The sequence below is a fragment of the Caretta caretta genome, chromosome 1 (assembly GCF_965140235.1).
Source record: "Caretta caretta isolate rCarCar2 chromosome 1, rCarCar1.hap1, whole genome shotgun sequence".
In the NCBI taxonomy this organism is placed as follows: domain Eukaryota; kingdom Metazoa; phylum Chordata; order Testudines; family Cheloniidae; genus Caretta; species Caretta caretta.
The window spans coordinates 204351204-204376572 of NC_134206.1; the positions used below are offsets into that span (position 1 = coordinate 204351204).

General features: G+C 48.2%; 1 protein-coding gene and 1 long non-coding RNA gene across 2 annotated transcripts in view; both read right to left on the reverse strand.

The window, feature by feature from the left end:
- The window catches only part of LOC142070610 (uncharacterized), a 276073-nt gene extending 251548 nt beyond the window's left edge, over positions 1-24525 (reverse strand). The window contains exon 1 of the long non-coding RNA XR_012666499.1: positions 24151-24525. This is a non-coding gene — a long non-coding RNA (uncharacterized LOC142070610). The remainder of the gene's footprint in view (positions 1-24150) is intronic.
- Positions 1-25369, reverse strand: part of LSAMP (limbic system associated membrane protein) — a 1345674-nt gene that overhangs the window by 1185888 nt on the left and 134417 nt on the right. The gene's annotated exons all lie outside the window — the stretch shown is intronic.

The window sequence follows — 25369 nt, forward strand, 5'->3', positions numbered from 1 at the left end:
CAGGCAGCCTCCGGCACCTAGACTCCCAGCTATCAGCAGGAGAACAGCCTCAGGGCCCGGCCAAGCACAAGGGCAGCCGGGAAAGTCTCCTAGTATCCAGAGCTTACCAAGGAAGATAGTTACAGCGGACAGTTGGGACTGACCACCATGGCTATGTCTACACTGCTACTGGACACCGGTGGCTGGGCAGTGCCAGCTGACTCAGGCTCGCAGGGCTCAGGCTAAGGGGCTGTCTAATTGCAGTATAGACTTTCAGGCTTCGGCTGGGGCCTGAGCTCTGGGACCATCCCGGCTTGCAGGCTCCTTGACCCTGATCTCCAGCCCGAGCCCAAACGTCTATGCTGTAATTAAACACAGAACAAAAAGGCAATCCCTGCCCCAAGAGATCAATCTCAGCATAAGACAAGAGCTGGATACGGACAGACAGACAGGGGAGCGTCATACATTATTATAAGGATAGATGAAGGGTCCCAGCAGTTTGGCGGCATAGAAAACCCATTCCCCTCTTGCCCGAATTCTCACTTTTAGATGGTTATTAGTGGACTCCTGATTTCCCAGATCCATGCTTCCCAAATGCTAAATGACTGACAGAGTTGGAAGCTTTACACACACACAGATTCTTCCCATGGCAGATTCTTCCCATGGCACGGCTTGTCCCTAATTCTCCCCAGGCAGATGTACAAGCAGAGGAATCCTACTGGACATCTTAGCTACATTATAAGCAGGAGAAGCAGCACTAACAAATCTGCGGCAAAGTGTGGGTTCACCTCATTCACATCACACCTCGACTGTCTTCAGTGGGAGTTTCGCAGGAAGTCCCGTGAGCAGGATCTGTCCCCGTGTGCAGGAATATGAAGTGTTCCATGTGTGAATCTACAGGTAGTGGGGAAGCATGCTGTTCCCTTCCATTGTCCTGTCTAGTCTAATTTACTGCCTAACGCTGCACTACTAGCAAAGAAAAAGCCTATTGCTGTGAAGGGCATTCTAGATACTATGGTGACTGGCAGATTAGATACACAGAGGACAGTCGTGAAGCACAGTAACTTCACCCATCCAGGTTCTAACCAGGTCTCACTGTGATGCCAATTATTTACTGGTCACGCGGTGCATTTATACAGCTGCAGCATCGTTATCTGCCTTTGTTGCATCGCTGACTCATAAATGCTGTAAGTAACACGTTACAAAATGAGGGACAGTCATTGCTACGGAAGAAGATGGCTGTTGAGCTAGCGAGTGGTAATGGGATGTAGATCCCATCAGGTCTAGGTCAGTAGTTTGAATATGACCGAGGCCAAGTACATCTAAACTGATGCAGGAATTTGGGCCAATCTGGGCCCCATTCATCCGAAGGGAGAGCTAGTGGTGTTGTTACTCTCCCCCAGGGTTTGTAGTGGAAGCAGCCTTCGTTCACGACCAGGGTCCCATAAGCGCTCTACTGGCAGTACTTGCTTAGGGGACGAATCCACTCCCTAGCCAGTACCACTCGGTTTTGGGGTTCTGCGAGGCTACCACGGGCTGGAGTGGAGGTTCCACCACAAACTTTTCACTGCTAAGGGCCCCCACCAGGGTCTGTATAGTGGACCAGGTGGTGAATCTGTGCCTGAATGTCCTTACCCCCTATGGCTTATTCAGAGTCCTGTGAGCAATGACTCAAGGGCCTCGGTCCTGTTCCCAGTGCACAGAAAAGTCATCATCACGGTTTGTTATACTTGGTCAGATGTCAGTCTCGGCAGAGAGGCCAAGGACTGCATGAGACATGGAGACAGAAGTAGTCCAGACACAGCAGGATGGAAGTGCATTGACTGAGCAGGGTGAAGGGACAAGCTTACCCTTCTACTGTCCATACAGCCCCTGCTCTGTGGATACTCAGCAGATTTCACTCTGCCAGGCTGGAGTCGGATATATTGCAGCCCCACTGAAATGTTTTAAAATAAAAATGAAAAAAGGCCTGTTCCAAGGCAATCTATGTGCCCTCACATTTCCCTGAGATGCTGAGCCTCAGAGACCCGGAAGAGAACTACTGGTCTGTACACAGATGGGCTCAGCCCATACACCCATAACATTTGGGAAAGGTCAGATCCAGACCAGAACCAGGCAGTCAGATCCATCCATAGTCACCCATAGTCTGTGGGAAAAACCCTCTTCTGTAGAGCAAATGCACATGGTGGCCAGAAAGATCACAAACTCTCTCAACCCAACCCGTGAAGAAGGCAGGTGAGCAGCTCAGGGATGGTTTATGCCTGCAGCTGGATTTCATATAATCCTTCAATGACATGTTGAGGTAGCACAATAACACAAACCACCAGGTGCTAAGTTGCTATGTCTCTATGGAGCTAAATACCCTGGTTCTCCAAAGCAAATTTGAATAATGCGGTGGGAGATAGTGTCCCATCTCCCAGCACTGGCGGTGTGTAGGGAGAGGCAGCAGTGGTCTTCTTCTGAAATTGGGGACATCAACATGCTGGTGAAGGTGGAATCCCAAGGCTTTCCCCTGAAGGAGTAAAAAGCTGCTCAGAGCACCGTGCAAATTCATGGCAAGAAGCAATAAAGGTGAGTTTTATACGTTCCCATTATTGCTTGTACGTCTTTGCAATAATGTTTATTGACATGTTTGAACGGAGCACGAGCTGCAGTTCAGTTCAACTGCCTGTGAAAATGGGACATTTGTCAGGAAACAAACCTCACTGTTTTTAGTGGCTCCTCTCTCAGCGGGGATGCTTCTGAGGGAAGGGAGGGCTAGGAAATGGAAAGTCCCCGAGGGCGGCAGGTGTGTCGCAGCTACAGATCCCCAAGATGCAGTAGAGGGAAGGGCACACTCAGAAGGACACTGAGTGAGTGCCTTCTCATTGCTTGGCACTGAAGCTCATGCACAGAGTGGATGTACATGCACACACACTTACTTACAGGATCCCTAAGAGGCACAATAAAATTAATCCTGCATAGCTGGAGGGATGCAAGTTGGGAATGCCACCTCAGCACCTCCTCCACCAAGACACAGCGTGAGAACTGCATTATGGCTTGCACTGGGATACTGAAATGTTTCCACCATCCCTCCCCTCTCACACACACCTCAACCTCCCTCGATCAGGACTTGATCCTGCCAGGTGATAAGTATCCTCCACTCCCATTGACTTCAAAGGCCATACTCAGCACCTTGCAGGATTGGGTTCCAGTACACATTTCCTATTCAGATTGAGACAAGGGGACATGAAAGGAGAGGGGGAGGAATACGGGCTGCTATTCAGTACATAGGATCAAATGGCCTTCTCCCTGGGGTGTGGATATTATGGAACTGTATTTCAACCATGCAAAAGGTCAAGGGTGAGCGAATGTGGGATGTTGACTTTACTCAATAGCAAGACAGAGGCTATGTCTGGCTTTTGGATCTGGATGCCAGTTTGGAGGTTTGAACACATCTGGATCTGGGGTTGTGGGTCAAGTCCACCTCGGCTCAGATTCCCACTTGTCTTTTTCTGTGAAAGGAGGAACAAATTTCTACAGAAGACACTAAAATGCGTTTTTTTTTCACTGCGTGGGTTAATTTGATACATTAGCCTTCATAAAGTATACATACTAAGGTTCCCACACAGCTCTACCAATTTCCTTCACTCCTCATCTGCAGCCCCTCCTCTTATTCCAGTCAGGAGCCCTCTTCACCCACATTTCACTTATCGCCCAAACTGGGCTCAGCCCAACGTAGCCCTCCTTCCTCTGCACTGTCAGTTTTCATCAGGATTCATAAACCACTGGAGAAATAAGTCTCTCTGCACTGGTGGCCGCACCAGCCCGAGGACCAGGATTCTTGCTAACATCACACCACTGCTGTGTTTTTGTGCGTGTTGATCAGAAATTACCTGGCTTACAGAAAGTAATTTAGTGATACATGATGATCCCTTTGGAGGTAACTGATCTCAGCAAAAGCTTCCTGGTATTAATCTACCTGTCAGTTGGGTCAGATCTCCCACACAGAACGAGCAGCTGCAGCACTGCCGCGCCGTCAGAGTAGCCCATAAATTGTGGCCATCGGCAGCTCCCTCCTCCAAGGGCGGATGATGTGCCAAACCCTTTGCAAAACATCTCATCTGCTTCATTCTTGAAACGACGGCTGGGGAAAGAGAGACCAACTTGGAGGGGCAGGTGAGGGCTGGGGTTTTAACCCTGACTCTCACGTGGGCATTTCTCACAGCTCTAACGTGAGGGCATCACAGACTCCAATCACCAAAACCAGATTTCCCACAGGGGATGGTGGAATGACACTGAGAGGTCCCCGCCCAGTCACCCTGAATTCCAGCACAGAAAAGGTAAATGAGCAGCTAGGCACGTTGAAGAGATTCTGGGCTAGATTCCCTGCTGTACTGGGTCCACTTGTGCAGCACAGTGTGTTAGGGACCATCCGGCAGCCTGCTGGGGCCCCCTGCTTCTCCGGCCCAGGCCCAGCTTAGAGCAGCCTGTGGAGCAGTTCTGAAGAGACTGTCCACCAGAGCAGATTACTTCAGGTATTAACATATTCTGGCCATGCTCCTTTCCACCCTGACACGCCACCAAAACACCCCATCCTCAGGGGACTGCAGGCATAGGAGTCAGCTTTGCCACCTCGTCCCCTGCTGTTGAACTAGGGGGACGCTAGGTGAAACCAAAGTATAGCAGACAAGGACAGATTCTGTTCCCTTGTGCCACCAGGTTAGAGCAATGGGGACAGAGTGGGGCAGACAAAGTGGCCCACTGTGAAGTGTTGACATAGGATAAAACTGGAACCATTTATCCAACCCTGCCCACCAACAGAATATTGGTGGTTCAGATGAAAAAGGGCCACACACCTCCTTAGCAAGATTCCTCTTCAGGCCAGATACCATGGGGATGGGCACATTTATGCTGCGACTGAACCAGAACTCCATATCCAAATACACCTGAAATGTTGTGGGGGACAATTCAAAACCTGGGTCCATGTTTATATTTCTTCAGTAGGTTTGTTTCTGTAAAGGGCAGGACCAGAAGCTAGAACCCCTAACCCACAAGCTGCCCCACGTGTCTAGAGGTGGTAGAAGTGTGTTCAATAAATCATGACCCAGATACGAATTCTATGGCTCTGGCCCATCTCAAAATCAAAGCAACCAGAACTCAAACCCTGGATCTGATCACCAAATCCTGTTCTGAACTTTGCATCTCTGCCATAGAGCACAAAGCCCAGATCCAAACGTTTCCCAGATGGGGGTTTGGGATCCACATCCAAATCCAAACTTTCCCAAAGTTCAGAAAAAAGAAAAGGAGTACTTGTGGCACCTTAGAGACTAACCAATTTCATGAAAGCTTATGCAGTGCCGCAAGTACTCCTTTTCTTTTTGCGAATACAGACTAACACGGCTGCTACTCTGAAACCTAATGTATTAGTAAGGGCTCCTGGAGGAGAATGCCCCATTGTGGAGCAGGGGCCACCCTGCTTTCCTTTGGGGAGAGACAGAGCACCTCCATTTCCCCGCATAGGCCTATAACGCTCTTGGTTCACATGAGGCTCTAACAGTGCAGACTGTAGGTGTCAGAAAACACCATCAAGAAAGCACCTCACTGAGCAGCCCATGTGTGAAAGGGAGCACTCTTCCCGGACTGGCACTCCCCTTCCCCCTCTGACGGTTGGTAGGTCTACGCAGCAATTGGAGTCATGACTGCAGAGCAGGTGGGCAAACCCGTGTTGGGTTTAATCTAACTAGTGCCCCTAAAAATAGCAGTGAAGATGCAGTAGCACAGACCCCGCTGCGGGCTAGCAATGCAAGTGCTTACAAGGGATCCAGGTAGGCTCGTTCGATGCACTCTGAAGCCCACGCTGTGGCATCCTCATGGCTCATTTTAACAGTGCTAGCTGGATTAAAGCTAGCGCAGGTGTGCCTACCCCAGCTGCGGTCTCCCACCCCGCTTGCAGTGCAGATATACCCCGGCTATCATGCAGAGCCAGGAGGGCTGATGGTGGCAGCGACTGAGGGAGAAGAGGTGGCCAGCTATTTGCAGGGGAACAGCACTCTCTCACCCCCGGCCAGGGCAGAGCCAGGGCAGATGGACCCACTTCGAGCAGAGCAAGGAAGAAGAGGTAATGGGAAGCAATCATTATGCAGATGTCCTCGGGCTTTGGAACACTCCATGTCTGAAGTGGAAGCGTCCCATGGGCACACACGGCCAGCAGGCTCCAGCTGAGACCTTGCTGCAGGCGTGAGTGCATCAACAGGGGCTCAGTCAGCCCCTGTGCCCAGCGAGAGGCAGCTAGAGCCATCTCCATGCCACCCACCTTTGAACCGACAGGTTTACAAATCTCTAATTCCCAGCTACAAGTACCATTCGGTTTGCCAAGGAGCCAATGGCGCGTGCTGTCATTCATGCCGCCAGAAGGCCGCTCCTGCCAACCTTTCCGGCTACCGTGCCAGCTGCTCGGTGCTGGTAACAGATGGCTGGATGGCACACCTGACAGAGAGCAGACCTTCCAAGGACGAAGGGGGAGGGAAGGCTCGCCTGCAGCACGGCGAGCTTGTTCCCAGCCGAACGCTGACAGAGAAAACGTACCCAGCACCCCGGTCAGCCGATGGGATTCGTCACACTAGGGTGAGCCTGGAAAGACGGCATGTATACACCATAAATCTGTGCACCGCTCACAGCTTGTACAACATGTCCTTTGTGTTCCTTAATTATTTTCCAGGTTCAGCCTTTCCCAGAGAGAGACGTTGTAGGGGATGACGCAGGAGGGTGGGCTGCAGGAGTATTACACAGCTATCCCAGTCCTAACTTCTCCCAGCAGGGGGCACTCTTGGGAGCGAAGAAGGACCACTTGCTAAACTCATAGCTATTCCAATCCAAACCTTACCCCTAGGGCAGTGGTCCCCAAGCTTTTGAGGGTCATGCCCCCCCCCACCCATGTCCGCGCTCTCCAGGGCTGCGGCCTCAAGGGATGGGGGGAGAACATGGACAGGGGTAAGGGTGCCGAGGTTGGAGCTGCAGCTGGAGGGGGTCTGGGGTGAGGCCACGGCCAGGGGCAGAGTCTGGGGTGGAGCTGCAGCCAGGCCGCCGGGGAGAGGGGGATAGGTTGGGGAGGAAGGGGGGCAGGTGCAGGGCCGGGGACACCGCTGGGGGTGAGGAGTGGCTGATGGTGCTCCCTCCCCACCCCACAAGGGGTCTGGCCCGGGCCTTGGCCACGCCCCCCTGGCCATTCCTCTACAGCCCCTGAGGAAGGCACACTCCACAGTTTGGGGACCTCTGCCCTAAGGTAACCAGATATCCCAATGTTAATTTTTCTTCCTTATGTAGAGAACTATACCGCCCTCCCCCCGGCCCCACCACCACAAAAAAAGTGTCCTAGTTTTTCACACTTGCTATCTGGTCACCCTCCTTACCCCCCAACAAGGGGCACTAAAGGGAATGGTGGAGGAGAGCCAGCTCCTGGGAGCTCACAGCTTCTGAACTCTCAGCCTCTCCCAGCAGGACGTGCTGTAGGGAGCAGTGCAGGAACACGGACCATAGAGAGCTCATTCTACTCCAGGCTCCCGCTCTCCCAACAGGAGATGACATAGGAGCTCTGGCTGAGGAAGAGATCCCAGTTCCTGCTCCGCCTGTCCCAGCCTTTCCCAGATGAAGTTACTGTGGGGGAGTAGATCCAGCAGAACAGCATGGAGCACGAGAGATATAAAGTAGTGATTCTGTCACATACAATACATCCTGAAGAACTGATATTTGAGCGCACATACATTTAAATATTTGAAAAGGAGCTTTTACAATGAATATCAAAATGAGATACAATCCAAGTGAGAGAAAAATACCCTTGCTTTTCACAATCTCCTTTTTCTCATTACGCAGATAACCACCACCACCACCCCCCCTGCATCTCTCAGCAGCGCAGGGAGAGCAATATATATGTATGTATTAGTATATAACAGTTATAACAACAGCTGTAAGGGAAGCTGCTGAAGAATAAAGCTGGCCTGGGAGAACAGGAACTCTGGGAAGCAGCTCAAACCTTTTTCTTCATCTCACTTGTAACATCAGGTGGGACGAGCTTCCGAGTCGCAAATATATTTGTGTGGTTTAACTTTGCATGAATGCGATGGCTGTGAGAGGAGCTAGACTGGCAGCCCAGGCTGTGCAGTAGTGCCCTCCCCACCTGTTCAAAAATTCGTGAGTCAGGCCTCGCAGAATCATGAGATTGACTTAAAAATCATGGCTTCATTTTCTCATAGCTATTCCAATCCAAACCTTACCCCTAGGGCAGTGGTCCCCAAGCTTTTTAGGGTCATGCCCGCCCTTATCCCTGTCTGCGCTCTCCAGGGCTGCGGCTTCAAAGGATGGAGGGAAGAACATGGACAGGGGTAAGGGTGCCTTCTGATTTCTTGAGGTTGCCCTTGGCTTATGTTTTCAAGCTTTTCTCTGCAACCATGAGGGCTAGAAACTTCCTTTTTAGTTTAATGAAACCTGAGATTCTCAAGCAATCGCTTGATTCCAAAAGCAGGAGCTTTCTGAAAAACACCAACTTTCACGAGACCTGTGATAAAACCGTGAGAGTCAGCAACACTGGAGTGCTTCTGTTATGGATGGTATAGGAAAGGCATTGGGAGGGGGGCAGGACAAGCTTCTCCCACACCGGCCCTGCCGCGTGCCTCGATTCTGAGGGAAAAGGCCCAAATCTAAAGGTGTTCAGCCGGGGTTCAGTTATTGTCCTCTCCTCTGGGGACGTGGGCCCGTGCTGAGACTGAAGGGTAGGGGGACAACCAGTGCTAACTGTAGTGGTGGTAGAAAGGGACCTACCAACTTGAAGGGTTCAGGTTTGGATCAATACCTTGAAATCTTGGACAAGAGGCATCTGAAGCAGAGCGAGTAGCATGTGTGGTGCCTGACCCAGAAGCAGCTTGGCCAGAGCAACTAGGGGGCAGGCACAAAGGCAACGGGGAGTCTGTGAATTCTGTACACAGCTAGTCTATGTGAAAAAAACCATGTTCCTATTATTATAACCTCACCCTTCCTTCCCTCTGTACCTCCCACTCCTGCTTGTTGGTTTCACAAGATTTGAACCAACCAAGATTGTTGCTTTGAAGATTATAAAGTCTTTGGGGCAGTGTGTGCCTTTTATTCTCTGTTTGCACAGCCCCTAGCCCAATGGAGCCCTGATCAACTAGGGTTTCTAGGTGCTGCCATCAGGTAAACAATAAATACTTATACTGCCCCAGAAGCAGTTGTTCCCTGGTAGGCAGGGTGGGCAGGGCCCTGTCCATCCCTACTCAAACCTCTGAATGACACAGAGAAAACAGCAGTGTCAAAATTCTGGCTGTAGTGGAGTTACTGAGAGTTTTGCCATTAACTGCAGTAGAGCCAAAATTTCACTCCACAGGTTTTGGGCACCTTTGCTTCCCCACTTTCATATGTCACCACGCCCTAATGCCTGAACCTCATATAAACTGCTTGGATCTGCAATATAAGAATGAAGATCTCATGAGAATGGGATTCCTCACAGTGTTCTTCACCTCCACTTCCAGCCCTGGCCAGAACCAGGAGGCAAAGAGGGTCAGCAAATACAGCTCTGTACATGTCAATCTTTCTGCTTGCGTGTCTCTACATGCATGTATGTGCCAGGACGGTTTAGCTCTGTGTATGAATCTGTTTGAGTGCACCTCTTGGTTTCTAGAGGAGTTCATCAATAGGGCTGTATGTACATTTGTAGGCGTTGGCCTGTGCACCTCTATTGTATATAGGGACATGGATGTGGGCAGGTGGGCTCTTTCTCTGTGTTCCTCATAGAATCATAGAATAACAGAATTGGAAGGGACCTCTGGAGGCCATCTAGTCCAACCCCCTGCCCAGAGCAGGACCAATCCCAACTAAATCATCCCAGCCAGGGCTTTGTCAAGCCTGACCTTAAAAACTTCTAAGGAAGGAGATTCCACCACCTCCCTAGGTAACACATTCCAGTGTTTCACCACCCTCCTAGTGAAAAAGTTTTTCCTAATATCCAACCTAAACCTCCCCCACTGCAACTTGAGACCATTACTCCTTGTCCTGTCACCTGCTATCACTGAGAATAGTCTAGATCCATCCTCTTTGGATCCACCTTTCAGGTAGTTAAAAGCAGCTATCAAATCCCCCCTCATTCTTCCTTTCTGTAGACTAAACAATCCCAGTTCCCTCAGCCTCTCCTCATAAGTCCTGTGTTCCAGTCCCCTAATCATTTTTGTTGCCCTTCGCTGGACTCTCTCTAATTTATCCACATCCTTCTTGTAATGTGGGGCCCAAAACTGGACACAGTACTCCAGATGAGGCCTCACCAATGTTGAATACAGGGGAACGATCACGTCCCTCGATCTGCTAGCAATGCCCCTATGTATACACCCCAAAATGCCATTGGCCTTCTTGGCAACAAGGGCACACTGTTGACTCATATCCAGCTTCTCGTCCACTGTCACCCCTAGGTCCTTCTCTGCAGAACTGCTGCCTAGCCATTCGGTCCCTAGTCTGTAGCGGTGCATTGGATTCTTCCGTCCTAAGTGCAGGACCCTGCACTTATCCTTATTGAACCTCATCAGATTTCTTTTGGCCCAATCCTCCAATTTGTCTAGGTCCCTCTGTATCCTATCCCTACCTTCCAGTGTATCTACCACTCCTCCCAGTTTAGTGTCATCCGCAAACTTGCTGAGGGTGCAATCCACGCAATCCTCCAGATCATTTATGAAGATATTGAACAAAACTGGCCCCAGGACTGACCCTTGGGGCACTCCGCTAGATATCGGCTGCCAACTAGACATGGAGCCATTGATCACTACCCTTTGAGCCCGACAATCTAGCCAACTTTCTACCCACCTTGTAGTGCATCCATCCAGCCCATACTTCTTTAACTTGCTGACAAGAATACTGTGGGAGACCGTGTCAAAAGCTTTGCTGAAGTCGAGGAATAACACGTCCACTGCTTTCCCTTCATCCACAGAACCAGTTATCTCATCATAGAAGGCAATTAGATTAGTCAGGCATGACTTTCCCTTGGTGAATCCATGCTGACTGTTCCTGATCACTTTCCTCTCGTCTAAGTGCTTCAGAATTGATTCCTTGTGGACATGCTCTATGATTTTTCTGGGGACTGAGGTGAGGCTGACCGGCCTGTAGTTCCCAGGATCATCCTTCTTCCCTTTTTTAAAGATGGGCACTACATTAGCCTTTTTCCAAACTTTTGGGACTTCCCCCGATCGCCATGAGTTTTCAAAGATAATGGCCAATGGCTCTGCAATCACATCCGCCAATTCCTTTAGCACTCTCGGATGCAGCGCATCCGGCCCCGTGGACTTGTGCACGTCCAGTTTTTCTAAATAGTCCTGAACCACTTCTTCTTTCACAGAGGGCTGGCCACCTCCTCCCCATGCTGTGCTGCCCAGTGCAGTAGTCTGGGAGCTGACCTTGTTCGTGAAGACAGAGGCAAAAAAAGCATTGAGTATGTTAGCTTTTTCCACGTCCTTTGTCACTAGGTTGCCTCCCTCATTTAGTAAGGGGCCCACACTTTCCTTGGCTTTCTTCTTATTGCCAACATACCTGAAGAAACCTTTCTTGTTACTCTTAACATCCCTCGCTAGCTGCAACTCCAGGTATGATTTAGCCTTCCTGATTCCATTCCTACATGCCCGAGCAATATTTATATACTCATCCCTGGTCATTTGTCCAATCTTCCACTTCTTGTAAGCCTCTTTTTTGTGTTTAAGATCAGCAAGGATTTCACTGTTAAGCCAAGCTGGTCGCCTGCCATATTTACTATTCTTTCTACACATCGGGATGGTTTGTCCCTGTAACCTCAATAAGGATTCTTTAAATTCCAGCCAGCTCTCCTGGACTCCTTTCCCTCTCATGTTATTCTCCCAGGGGATCTTGCCCATCAGTTCCCTAAGGGAGTCAAGGTCTGCTTTTCTGAAGTCCAGGGTCCGTATTCTGCTGCTTTCCTTTCTTCCTTGTGTCAGGATCCTGAACTCGACCATCTCATGGTCACTGCCTACCAGGTTCCCATCCACTTTTGCTTCCCCCACTAATTCTTCCCGGTTTGTGAGCAGCAGGTCAAAAAGAGCTCCATCCCTAGTCGGTTCCTCCAGCACTTGCACCAGGAAATTGTCCCCTACACTTTCCAAAAACTTCCTGGATTGTCTGTGCACCGCTGTATTGCTCTCCCAGCAGATATCAGGATGATTGAAGTCGCCCATGAGAACTAGGGTGTGCGATCTAGTAGCTTCTGCAACTTGCCGGAAGAAAGTCTCGTCCACATCATCCCCCTGGTCCGGTGGTCTATAGCAGACTCCCACCACGACATCACCCTTGTTGCTCAGGCTTCTAAACTTAATCCAGAGACTCTCAGGTTTTTCTGCAGTTTCATACTTGAGCTCTGAGCAGTCATACTGCTCCCTTACATACAGTGCAACTCCCCCACCTTTTCTGGCCTCCCTGTCCTTCCTGAACAGTTTATACCCATCCATGACAGTACTCCAGTCATGCGAGTTATCCCACCAAGTCTCCGTTATTCCAATCACATCATAATTCCCTGACTTTGCCAGGACTTCCAGTTCTCCCTGCTTGTTTCCCAGGCTTTGTGCATTTGTATATAGGCACTTGAGATAACCCGCTGATCGCCCCTTATTCTCAGTATGAGGCAGGAGCCCTCCCCTCTCACACGCTCCTGCTTGTGCTTCCTCCCGGTATCCTGTTTCCACACTTACCTCAGGGGTTTGGTCTCCTTCCCCCGGTGAACCTAGTTTAAAGCCCTCCTCACTAGGTTAGCCAGCCTGCTCGCGAAGATGCTCTTCCCTCTCTTCGTTAAGTGGAACCCGTCTCTGCCTAGCACTCCTCCTTCTTGGAACACCATCCCATGGTCGAAGAATCCAAAGCCTTCTCTCCGACACCACCTGCGTAGCCATTCATCGACTTCCACGATTCGACGATCCCTACCCTGGCCTTTTCCTTCCATGGGGAGGATGGACGAGACCACCACTTGTGCCTCATGCTCCTTTATCCTCCTTCCCAGAGCCACGTAGTCTGCAGTGATCAGCTCAAGGTCATTCTTGGCAGTATCATTGGTGCCCACGTGGAAAAGCAGGAAGGGGTAGCGGTCCGAGAGCTTAATGAGTCTCGGCAGACTCTCCGTCACATCGCGAATCTTAGCCCCTGGCAATCAGCAGACATCTCTGTTTTCCCGGTCAGGGCGGCAGATAGATGACTCAGTCCCCCTGAGGAGAGAGTCCCCGACCACCACCACCCGCCTCCTTCTCTTGGGAGTGGTGGTCGTGGAACCCCCAACCTTAGGACAGTGCATCTCATGCCTTTCAACTGGTGGAGTCTCCTTCTGCTCCCTTCCCCCAGACGTATCATCTGGGCCACTCCCCGCAATGGTACCTGTGGAGAGAACTCTGTGAGAGTATATCTGTACAACAATGGTTTGCACGTCTACAGCACCTTTAATATGAGGGTTTCAAGGTGTTTTAACCAACATTCATTAAAGAAGCCTCACAATATCTCAATAAGGTAAGTATTACAGTATCCCTAACCCTCAAGCACCCAAAAGTCATGAGCCAGGCCCCCCAAAATCATGAAATTGGCATAATCAGCACAAGGAATTCAAAACGATAACCAATTTGAGGTGGATTTTCTCTGCCTTCTGGTTTTTGAGCCTTTAGGATGCACACAAGTCACATTTTCAAATGTTAGTCTGCCACAATGAGGCCTAGGCACTTTTCTGTAATGAAAGCGGAGAATCTCCAGGAGCTGTGGCTTCCAAACAAAACAGGAAATATCACCAGAATCACAATACAATCACAAGAGTGGCATCATCCTAGGTTGCAGATGGAGAAGCCATGGCACAAAATAACGGGCTCAAGGTCACACAACAAATCTGTGGCACTGTGGGGAAAACAACCCAGTCTCCTGACTCCCCTCCCCCATCACCGAATGCTGTATACCTAGCTGTGCTCACAGGCCTGGCTTATGGGAACAAATTTCTATTTCTTCTGTGTGCATGCGCTTTGGATGTTGTGCTTGTGTGTGTGGTCTCCAAGAGTGAATGAGGAGTGAGTCCTTATAAACACATATAGGGTTGCCAGGTGTCCGGTTTTTGACCGGAAAGTCCGGTTAAAAAGGGGCCCTGGTGGTCTTGTCAGCAGTTCTGACCGGACACCAAAAGTCCAGTTACCTGAATAACCATTTGCAAACAGCTTCTGTTTTGCTGCCAGGAGGGCAGCTGGAGCTGGAGGAGCACTCTGGAACTGCCCGGCTATGGCAGAGAGAGGAATTAGTGGTCGGTGCCTGAGGGGAGGGATCCTGAAACGCGTAGCATTTGAGGATTGGGGCTGCTGGCCAGGTTCACTGACCGGGCCTCCTTTGTGCCCTGCACCTAGGATGCTGTGCCCTGTCCTGCCCCAGTCACCCCTCTACCTCTGGAGTGCAGCTCTCCCTCAAACATCCTGCCTCAGTCACCCCTCACCCCCCCCCGGAACAAGGCTCTCCCTCCCCCATCCTGTCCCAGTCACCCCTACACCTCCAGAACACGGTCTCCCTTGAACATCCTGCCCCAGTCACCCCTCCACGAGCCCTGCTCAGGTAGTGGGGGGCGGGAGGTGGAGAGAGAGCAGCAAACAATGGGGCAATGAGCAGAGGGGCCTCCTGGAAGTAGGAAGCAGAGGAGGGGGTGGGGGAAGTTCTGGTGCTTAATGGCCAGTTTTCACAAATTAGAATGTTGGCCACCCTATACACATCTCTGCATCCATGTGCATGTATTGTGCTTATATGGCTGTGTGTGTATTTCCATATGGCTTTCTAGCTGTGGTGTGTAGCATCTGCATATTTATGGTCATATTTTGGATGCTGTGTGTGCACGCAGGTGTGATGCACCTGTGTGCTGTATCTGAGGTCATGTGCCTCTGCCCTGAGTTTCTCTCTTACCATTTGGGTTTTGTAAAAATGACAGATGCATGCATTTTTACTTAGCCTGTCTTCAGGGTATAGCTGTGTTTGCATGGATTTGGGTGTTGTACAAATGATCACACAGCTGTAATGTTCCTTTAAATGACAGCTTGTATATCGGCTCTGGGAAAACGCTTGAGAGACGCAGATGAAACAAGCTCAGTCACTTTGAGTACAGGATCTGCATAAATCACTGTCCAGTGTATTCATTCTTATTGACGGACTAATTCCTTTCTCAGGTTTTGCTTAAGAGTCTACCACTGAATACTAATAACAATCCGCAGAACTGGAGTAAGTGTAACTCAGGACACAGTGAGAGATGCTGGAAAGAATGATCTAGGAGCACTTGGTGTGAGGAGCTCACAGTTACTCTAGTCCCAAACTTTCCCAGCAGGAGGTGCTGCAAAGAATAATGTACAGGCACTGGCTGTGGAAGAAAACCTACGTAGTTTGCCTCACTGCCAATTTTCAAGCAGTAGGGAAAACCCTCAGATTCCCTCAGAATTTACCATGAGTGGCACACAGCAAAGGCACTGACATGTAAGACAGGGGAGGGCAATAGAGCATTGTAATGCCTCCCAGCACCAGCTCATTCCTTGGGTGTGTTTCACACTCTACACCTGAAAAATGAAGGCAATGATATTTTCACTTAATCAAGTCTCCTGGCAGAGATGTCAAGCGCAGAGAAATCGCTTGTCACTCCAACGTTTCCGAGCATGTGCTCACCGCGCCAAGGAATGGAGGGCAAAGGGATTACAGAATGAAGCGATGCTGGTACAGCACCCGGAAAGCGGCCAAGATTTAGCTGTCACTTTGAAGAAAACTCCATTTCATTTTGTGATTTACTAACAGTGAAAATTAAAGTGATGGGGCCCAGCCCAGCCCGGTGATCTGTAAGCAGGGAAAGGCAGGACTATTTATCGTGGATGGACTCACCAAGCATATTAACGCTTTGTACTTCAAGATGAAGTGGTTGTGTCCCAACCCAGTAGCTCAGACTTCAGAGGAGATGGTGCAACACTCATCTCAAACTTCATTGCTGCTGGTCAGGGCACTCTTCTTGCAGGCCAGAAGTCCTACCTGTGGACTCTTTCCCAGTGGAGCAAATGAAATGTTTCCCACAAAGCTTACTGGTGCATTAAACCAACGCACTAGCACTTACGGCTGGGAACCTGGCTTCTAATCTGTGTATGGTTCATCCAAGTAAAATCAGTTTGATAGGTCTCAACACTGTCCAAAGGGGATGTTTGCTCACATCACATGGCACCCATCCAATTTGGCAGGACTGGCCTTCACCACTGAAGAGTGCAGCAGGACTGGAATAGCAGGTGGGGCTGCAGGTCAGGAATGAAGTGCTTTGGCAGGGGCTTGGAGAGGGCCCCAATTTACACACTTTCTTCTCTTTCTTCAGCTTTAACGCAGGATACAGTCACAGGGCCCTACTCACTACTAGTTTGAACAGAGGCAAGTCCATTGAAGTCAACAGAACTGTGCCTGCCCAGGCCAGCACCAAACCAAGTGCCAAATTCTGCTCTCACTTACATCCATGTAACTCCTTTAGTGAGAATGGAGTTTGTTCCAAGAGTCTTGGTCTAAATCCATCCTCACTCTTCTGTGCTTTCTGAGGGGATGATACCGCAGATAGCCCAGTGAAGTCAACCAAAAACCCCGCATCCTCTTCTGTTATTTCCAGCTTGCCCGTCAGCCGTATTTCACTCCTACCAGACGTCCTGTCTTCCCCTCTGAGACCACTTACCTCTCTCAACCCCTTCCTTTTCCCCGGCCATCCTATCGCACTCATCAATCTGCTGTCTGAACCCCTTTGCTTTTTTTGTCAATGATCGCAACCGTATCATGCTAATTTTAGCCAGGTTTATTCAAAACTCTCCAGGTTTATTCTAAACTTTCTACGACAAGCGCTCAGCAGAGCTAGAGATGAGCTCAAACCAAAGTTCTAGGTCAGCACTTTGCCCAAAAGAGTTGGGGAAGTTTGGATCCAGATTCAGACTCTGCAGCTGGCCCCATCTCTGTGATTGACTGAACTAAACCCCCAGATCCGTACATCTCTGAACTTTGAGAAGATTCTAGTCCATGTGGTCTGAATCTAAATTTCATGTTGAGCTCAACTTTAATTAGAGCACATTTAGGATAAGCTTAGGTTTTCACCTTTCACATGTTATCCTCTGGGATGGTGATTAGGGGCCTAATTCTGCTGTCGCTTACACTATTTCTATACTGCAGTAACTCAATCATCATCAGCGAAGTTATTTCCAATTTACACTGGTGTAACTGAGAGCAGAGACAAGCCATCTCTGTGTCATAAGATGGTGTAACACAGCTTCATCCTGCAAGGATGCCACATAGATCTCAAAGATATTCAAAAGACTTTTTTCATCATCTGGCAGCCAGGCTTGTTGCAATTGAGCGTATCCTGTGATAACCTTAATTGCAGCTCATTATAGTATAGGCCTTTCCTCTCTGCTCTGTTTCTGTATTGAGAATGTTCTGCCTAAATAGCTCAGTGCAACATTCTCTGCCTTTCTTGGGTGGGAATTCTCACGCTTCTGATTTCTGCCCATACTTTAAGATGGACTTCGGAGACCACACAATTGCCATTTCCAAACCTGGGGTTGTTGGCTTCCATATTGCTAGTAAGATGGTTCCAAACCAGAACTCCAGACCTGGTCACCCCTGAATTTTAATGATATTTGAAATTTTCACCTTCAGCCTCTCTCTCTCAACAAGTGACAACATGTGTGACTAGAATGGAGCAAAATATTATTATTTTTTGTTAGCTGACTGAAACAAGGAGGTTATGCTGGACAATCAGCTGAACATGAGCTCCCAGTGTGGCCAAAAGAGCTAATGTAATCCTGGGATGCATAAATAGGGGAATCTTGAGTAAGTTATATTAATCTCTGTGTTTAGCACTGGTATGATGCTGGAATATTGTGTCCAGCTCTGGTGCTCACAATTCAAGCAAGATATTGATAAAATTAGAGAGGGTTCAGTGAAGACCCACAAGGATGATTAAAAGACTAACAAAGAGAAGATTAAGGGGTGACTTGCTTACAGTCGGTAAGTACCGACGCGGGGAACAAATATTTAACAATGGGCTCTTCAGTCTAGGAGAGAAATATATAAGATGATCCAACGACTGAAAGCTGAAGCTAGACAAAGTCAGACTGGAAATAAAGGCATACATTTTTAATGGTGAAAGTAATTAACCATTGGAACAATTTACCAAGGATCCTGGTGGATTCTCCATCACTGACAATTTTTAAACCAAGATTGGATGTTTTTCCAAATGATCTGCTCTAGGAATTATTTTGGGGCAGTTCTATGGCCTGTGTTATACAGGAGGTCAGACAAGATCACAATGGTCCCTTCTGAACTTAGAATCTATGACTCTACACTGAGCAAATGAAAATTGAAGCTGAATTTCAGGGTATTCTTCCTCCAAGTGAGATAATATATTAGAATATTTAATGTTCTCCCAAGCAAGATGGTGGAAGCCTCATTGCTTGCGGCATGCAAACCTGGACTGGAGATTATATTGCAGCAAAGAAGCTTGATTTCCTGACAGGCCATTTCCAGCTCTGTGATTTCCTGGATATTCCTGATCCCTTTCTGCAGTTCCTAGAAGTTCTGTGTCCTTGGATTGAGCGTTGGCACCCCAGGGGTATCATAGGGGTTAAATGCTTAGCATCCCCATCACAGGAAAACACCTTTTACAATTCAATTTGATCTTTCTCTGGGATTACCTAGGAGGACCTACTGCCTCTGTAGTGAAATGTTAGATTGTAATAAATGATTTCACTGTAAGAGGTTTTAACTGTCATACACATCAAAATGGCTTTGCAACGGTTATGAGTAGATTTAACTCAAAAGCTTGACAGTCCCAGGCACTCGCCAGCACACTGAATGATTCAGTAATGATAGTACACATACCTCCCCAGGGAAGCCCTGAGAGGAGAGGCACAGGCACTTAAAGCACACAGCCCCATCCCCAGCATCAATGAAGCATCTTACTTCCTCAGCTACATTTGGGCAGGGTACCAGGTTTTCTTTCAGAGCATATCAGTAGCATCACTGAGCAAGGACACAGGGGATGTTCACTGTTAATTTCTGGAGATCTTTGGCAAGGCTCCCTCTGCTCAACTGATGTTACTCTCTCTGTTCCCTCCATTCATCTGCTCTTACTCTCCCTCGGCTCCCTCCATTCATCTCATCTATCTTTCTTTTACAGGTTTTCATATACCACATCCAAAAGTGTGACACTTCCAATGAGGTCCTGGGAGAAGCAGGATCCATCATCAGGAAATGGAGGCTACACGGCTCACAATCTTGTATCATGTCATGGATCACATCTACATTATGAAGGACAGCATCTCCTTTCACACAGAATTCATAATCCCAGGTGGAGATGATGGAAGGCATTCCAGTGGTTAAGGAAGGCACCTCTAGCCAAACAGCGCTTCCTAACATTATGCTCGGGGTGTTGGAAATGAAGCGTATTCAGTTTTTGCAGGACAAAAGCTCTTCTGATGTTAAATAGGGATAGTCTTATCTTCATAACCGGGTCAGGGGCAGACACAGGCTCAGCATCCAGATTTTCAAAAGAGCTGACTCCCATGTAGGCAACAAATTAAGTGTCCAGATTTTCCACTGAGCTCACCACGTTGGATGAGACATTTTTGAAAAACTGGCCCTGTATGACCACCTATCCTGGACCTCCAAAATTACTGCATCTTCACAAACCTTTTGGGGGTAACAATATATGTACAGTATTCTCATTTATTTTTAGAGGTGCCTGAAGTCCTCTCCCTCTGAGGGAGCTGGACATAGCTGGACTTATGAGGTAACTAAGGCAGCTGGCTCTACATTTGCAGGCATATGAAAAAATACTTCCATGCCATTTTAAAAAAATAAATTCTAAACCAGTTTGTAACACCAAACTCAATAATGTATTTTATGGAAATACGTGATGTCGGGGTGTCGTTAAAAGATTTTATGGCCATGAGTTGGGGGCAAATGCTTTACCTATAAGTAGTAGCCATGAGTAACTTATTTGGGCCACCCAAATCAGTGCCAATGAAACCTAATACCATACCAACCAGAGGTCATTTATATTTCACATGCTATGTATGTTACCGAAACCCTCCCTACTGTTTTAGGAAAACTTAGGGGAGTTTTACACATTTTATTAGAATTACTTCTTGGATGCTTCCACCAATAAAGACAGGTGCCTTAGGGCCTGACCCAAAGCTCAATGAAGTCAATGGGAGTCTTTTCATTGACGTCAATGGATTTTGGATCAGGCCCTTAACTATCATGAGTCCAACTCTGCAGGGCTCAGAGAAAGAGAGAAAACATTAGAACATGTGCATTTAACATGTCTGAAAATGACCTAAAATAACATTTATAAATGGAGATATGTTATGACGGTAAAGCCTGATCTACCCTTGGCCTTTCCAAGGCTTGCAGTGAGTGCTGTGTACCCCAGGGGATGCTGGGAATCTCCCTTTTCTGGTGGGATACAGCCCCCAATTTCTAGCCCTGCAGAGTCACAAGATAGCAGACCTTAAATCTGTCACTAGCCTAGGACTGAGTTTTGCCAAGACAATTGCGGGTTGAGGTGTAAATGTATATTTGAGAGGAGAAGAAACATTTCTTGCATAGGGCTGATTTTTTTTTAATTCTCTTTTATTTTATGTTTTTATTCATTTTGTAAATGGCAACTGTTTGAAGCAAGTCATGAGTTTAGAATATCAGAATAAGTCCCAGGGAGGTGAATGAGTGGGTAGAGTGCAGGTGAAGCACTCAAAGGTATATAATAAATGCATGTCATCATGTGACTCTGCAATTTATTCTTTAGGTATACCTTCCACCTGGGTGACGGGGCAGGGGGGAGAGAAGGGGTCTGCATGTGTGCTTGTATTCTCTACACACGTATATCTCAATAGGGTACAGTGGGATTTCTTTGGCTCTTTCCCTTTTAACAGATTTTTTACCTTCCGCCATCCCAGTAAGGCACTGGCCAGCTGCCTATCAGAAAGGAACAGGTTCCCTCTGGGCTGAGTACTAGACTATGTCATGTCTCCAGGGAGCTGTGAGAAACACATGGACAGTAATTCATTGTCCAAAAGTGCTTACAGTAGGAGGAAAACTCATGTAAGAGTGATCAGGAGGGGGAGGGAGGAGGATAGAGCGAATGTGCAGAGACAGATCAAAGAGGGAGAGGGAGGCTAGTCCGTAACTCTCCCAGAGCCAGAGGTTTGAGCCTTTTTAATATGTAACAAAGACACCAAATGAGAGAGACAAGAAAACAGAGAGATTCTATTCTCCCCCCCGCCACAAGGATACAACTGGGAATTATTCCTATCTTGCCATAGGAGAACAGGTGTAGGGCTGTGATTTACAATGAGAAACAGTTAAGAGGCATGGGGATGGGGGGAAGAAGAGAGAGGAGAGATTCTGCAACACCACAAGTTTCCTCCCAGTATACACACACCTGTAATATATTGCTGCACTTATACAGTGACTTGTCAGAAACCAATTTTTAAAGGTCTTTTTTACCTATGACTACATAAATAAATAGTACAGACCAGCCTGAACTCCCAGATATCCTGGAACCCTGGGAAAATTCAGACACGGAGCCAACTCTAGGAGCATTCTAGGAGCGTTTCTTTTAAATATGAATCATCAAAGAAAACAGTTCCACTGGAGGTGATTGGGGCAGGCAGGGCCACTTTCGTTACAAACACCTCAATACACAGCACTGTTCTTCAGTTGCTGGTGCAAATCCTGGGCAATTTCCTCTGATTCTTTTCCTCCTTCCCTCCACCTTGGAAATCTCTCACCACAGTGTGTCTAGTGGTTAGAGCAGGGAACTGAAAGTCAGGACTCCTGAGTTCCTATTATCCCACTGCAGGATAACAAGTAACTGACACTGGTATCATACTTTGATAGCCCCTATGCAGTGAGTGCATTTGTCTACTGTTGTCTATATGAAGGTCAATGTCTTTGAAGGACAGATTAAAATACTCACCTAAAGCTGCTAGCATTGCAGCCGCCACCTGGAAAATCCATACATGCAGCTGATTGAATCAAATAGAGAACTGGAGTCGGAAAGCAATGGCCCTTCTCCCAGGGGACGAGACCAGAACATCTCAGACTGCAAATGATTTATGATGCTAACATAGCTAGAGGAGTCCTCTTGGATCCACAGCCACTCCCCTGGGAATCAGGTAGGGACAGAGGCCAAGCACAATCATCATCTGCAATTAGCTAGAAGGCCTCATCCTTGCCTTTCATTTGCAGGGTGTCATCTTGGTTACTCAGGTCTTTGTGACTTCAGGCTTGGATCACTGCACTGTGGCAGGGTGGTCCCTCCGCCATGCCTCGAAGGGCTTAAAACAGCCCTGGGAGAGGGCTGAGAGGGAAAAAGCTGGGCTGTTTGGGAAAACAGCCACAGCTGTAGCCTGTGAAATTAGGGCCCAGCTGCCCCTTATAAGAGGGCAGTGGGCCAAAAGGAGAGACTCTCTCTCGCTAGCTACATGGAGAGAGGAAGACCTGGCTGCCTGGGTAGCAGGGCAGGGCAGGGCAGGGCAGTGGCAGGCCAAGGTAGAGGCCCACAAAAGAGTACTAAGGCTGCAGAGGAGCAGCCCAGCCCAGACCTAGACAGAGGCAGCTGGTCCGACCGCCCCCCTTGCCAATGATGAGTGGTACAGACTGCAGTCTGCCCCAGGGAATGGGGGCTAGACAATGACTGACAGTAGGCACTAAGGCAAGGGAGGGATTGGGAGTTCCCTTAGGGAGGGGAGACCCAGACTGAGGGGGTATTGCCGGGGGCAGAACCCTAAGCTAGAAGGGCACTGGGGTCTGGGAGGGGCACGGGGCCAGTGGCAGGTGAGATGCTGACCGGCAGAGGGCGCTCCTGGCTGAAAAGAGCTAATTCCCTAGACAACCAGCAGGAGGCGCCACAGCAGTGAGTCGTTGCCCCTCGACAGCACCTTCAAATCACTCCGAAATGGCTGCTAGTAAGCACATAAGAACGGCCATACTGGGTCCGCCCAAAGGTCCATCTAGCCCAGTATCCTGTCCTCCAACTGTAGCCAGTGCCAGGTGTTTTAGAGGAAATGAACAGAACAGGTAATCATCAACTGATCCATCCCCTGTTGCCTATTCCTAGCTTCTGGCAAACAGAGGCTTGTGCAGAATGCAAGAGACCACTTACTAAGTGGTGGGGTTTCCAGGAGGTTGTGCTTTATGCCTGTTCTCTGTGAACTGCAGTGGAAACCAACTGATTTTCTGGTTACAGTTGTAAGGTGTTTATTTTCACCTGTAATGCTCTACATACTTTGGGAACTAATTAGCTAAAAACCTCACCTCTCCCCAGGTGATACTGTGGCAGCTGTGATCAACTGAATCTCTCAACTTGACAGCTAGTTTCAAAGGGAGGTGTGTGTTAGGACATTGTTACGAAAAGCCTTGGTTCTTGAACTCATGTTGGTTGAGCACAACCAGGCTTTGATGCCCTTCAGGACATGCTGAAAGGCTCGTTTCCCCAGGCCTTTATTATGGGGGGATGGGACACACATCGCACTTGAAGGAAGGGAAGGTGAGCAATTCACTTTAGTGGGTTGAAGTCCTTTTATGGTCACATGGTGATCATTGTTTATGGGCATGTCTTGACTATAAACTTAAGTCAACCTATGTTAGGTCGACTAATAGCCACCGCAGTAATTACTGCGGTGGTTCATGTCCACGCTACCCTCCTTCTGTTGGTGGTGCGTATCCTCACCAGGAGTACCTCCACCAACTTAAGAGAAGGAGTGTATGGGGACTGAGAGCCAGGGCTCTCAGCTCTGAGCACTGCGCCCTGCTGGTAGCCCCTCTGGGAGCCTGGCTGCCTCTCCACCCCGCCCCTAGGTTCCCCGCCTGGAACAGGGCAGCTGCACCAGGCTTCTAAGCAACCCACTCCCTGACGGAGATACAAATCAACAACCAAAATAAGTTTGACTTGCTAAGTTTATGGGATGCATCCATACCTTTTATTCTGCACACTTATTTATACGAATACAATAAGTACTATTAATTAAGATAGCGTGCCTTTCCCATCAGTTTGGCACTCAGCTGAGCAATGAAGAGATCTGTCTAATCAAGAGATTAAATAATGATAATTCAGTAGGTAGACTATATACTCACAAACACTCCATGCACACCAAAAGGGTATGTAGAAAGCCACAGGCAAAGCAGAACTGCTCAGAATAGCCTAGGAGCAGCTGATGCTGCAACCAAGAGTTCTGTAATTCTGAGTGAATCCGTTCCCAGAACACAGCCATTTCCATTGCAGCTCACAGCAGAAGCCCTGCTCAGCGAAGCATATGTCTGGAAGGGCTCATGCCCTTTCTTTTAAAATCTCCATTACCCTGATGTAGACTCTTCCCTTTCACTGGCAAGCACGCACACTTTTTATTCCAGTTATTTAAAATCCCTTTTCCATTTCCCCAGCAGGATTAGCGAAGAGAAGTCCAGAAGGCATTTCAGAGAAAATCTGTTTATCAAACCACAAACACACACTCAGGCTTTGTCTAGACTTTACCCTTGTTTTAACTCAAGTTAATTGCTCACCAATTAGCTGGATTTAGCACACACATTTGTAAACACTAGTCTAGATACTCCTAGTTTGCCACCCAGTAAATCACAAATGTGTGTGGAATCTCCAGACTAGTGTTTATAACTATACTAGAGCTAAGTGAAATTCAGAATTTCTGTCCCACCCAAAAATCCAATATGTCAGCCTTTAGTTTTTTTCCCAAAATAGGACAAAAATTTGAAATTTTCCATGGCGCACACATTCCAAAATATTGACATTCCAAAATGTCAATGTTTTGGTTTTGATTTTTTTTTTATAGAAACAGAATATTTTGGCATTCCTAAAATCAAAATATTTCATTTTTGTTTGTAGAAATGACCAGACATGCTGCATTTCAAGTCATTTCAACATTACATTTCGTTTTTCCCCATGCTTTTATGGGGAGATGAAGTTTGGTAGCCTGACCGCTCCCAGTCTCCCTGAATGGAGTGCATCTACCATAATGCACCACAGAGTTCAGACAGAGGTAAACTAGCACACTGCCTTATGTGAGGCATAGGCCTCCAGATAGCCCTGCTCATGGGAAAGAATGGGAGCCAGTCTTTTAGCTTACTGCAGATGGGGACACTAGTTAGTACCAAATGCGGCAGCTGTCCTTGCTGTGTGGGCACAGCTGCTGGCTGAGTGCTGGACTGAGAGGCCTTTCCTTCACTACTAAAGAAGATGTGTGTTTTACCCTAGGGTAAGTAACATGCACCAGCTAGCCTAAGGTAAAAATTGTAGAGAGGCACTACACCCCCACCTGGGATTGACCACACCTCAAGGTAA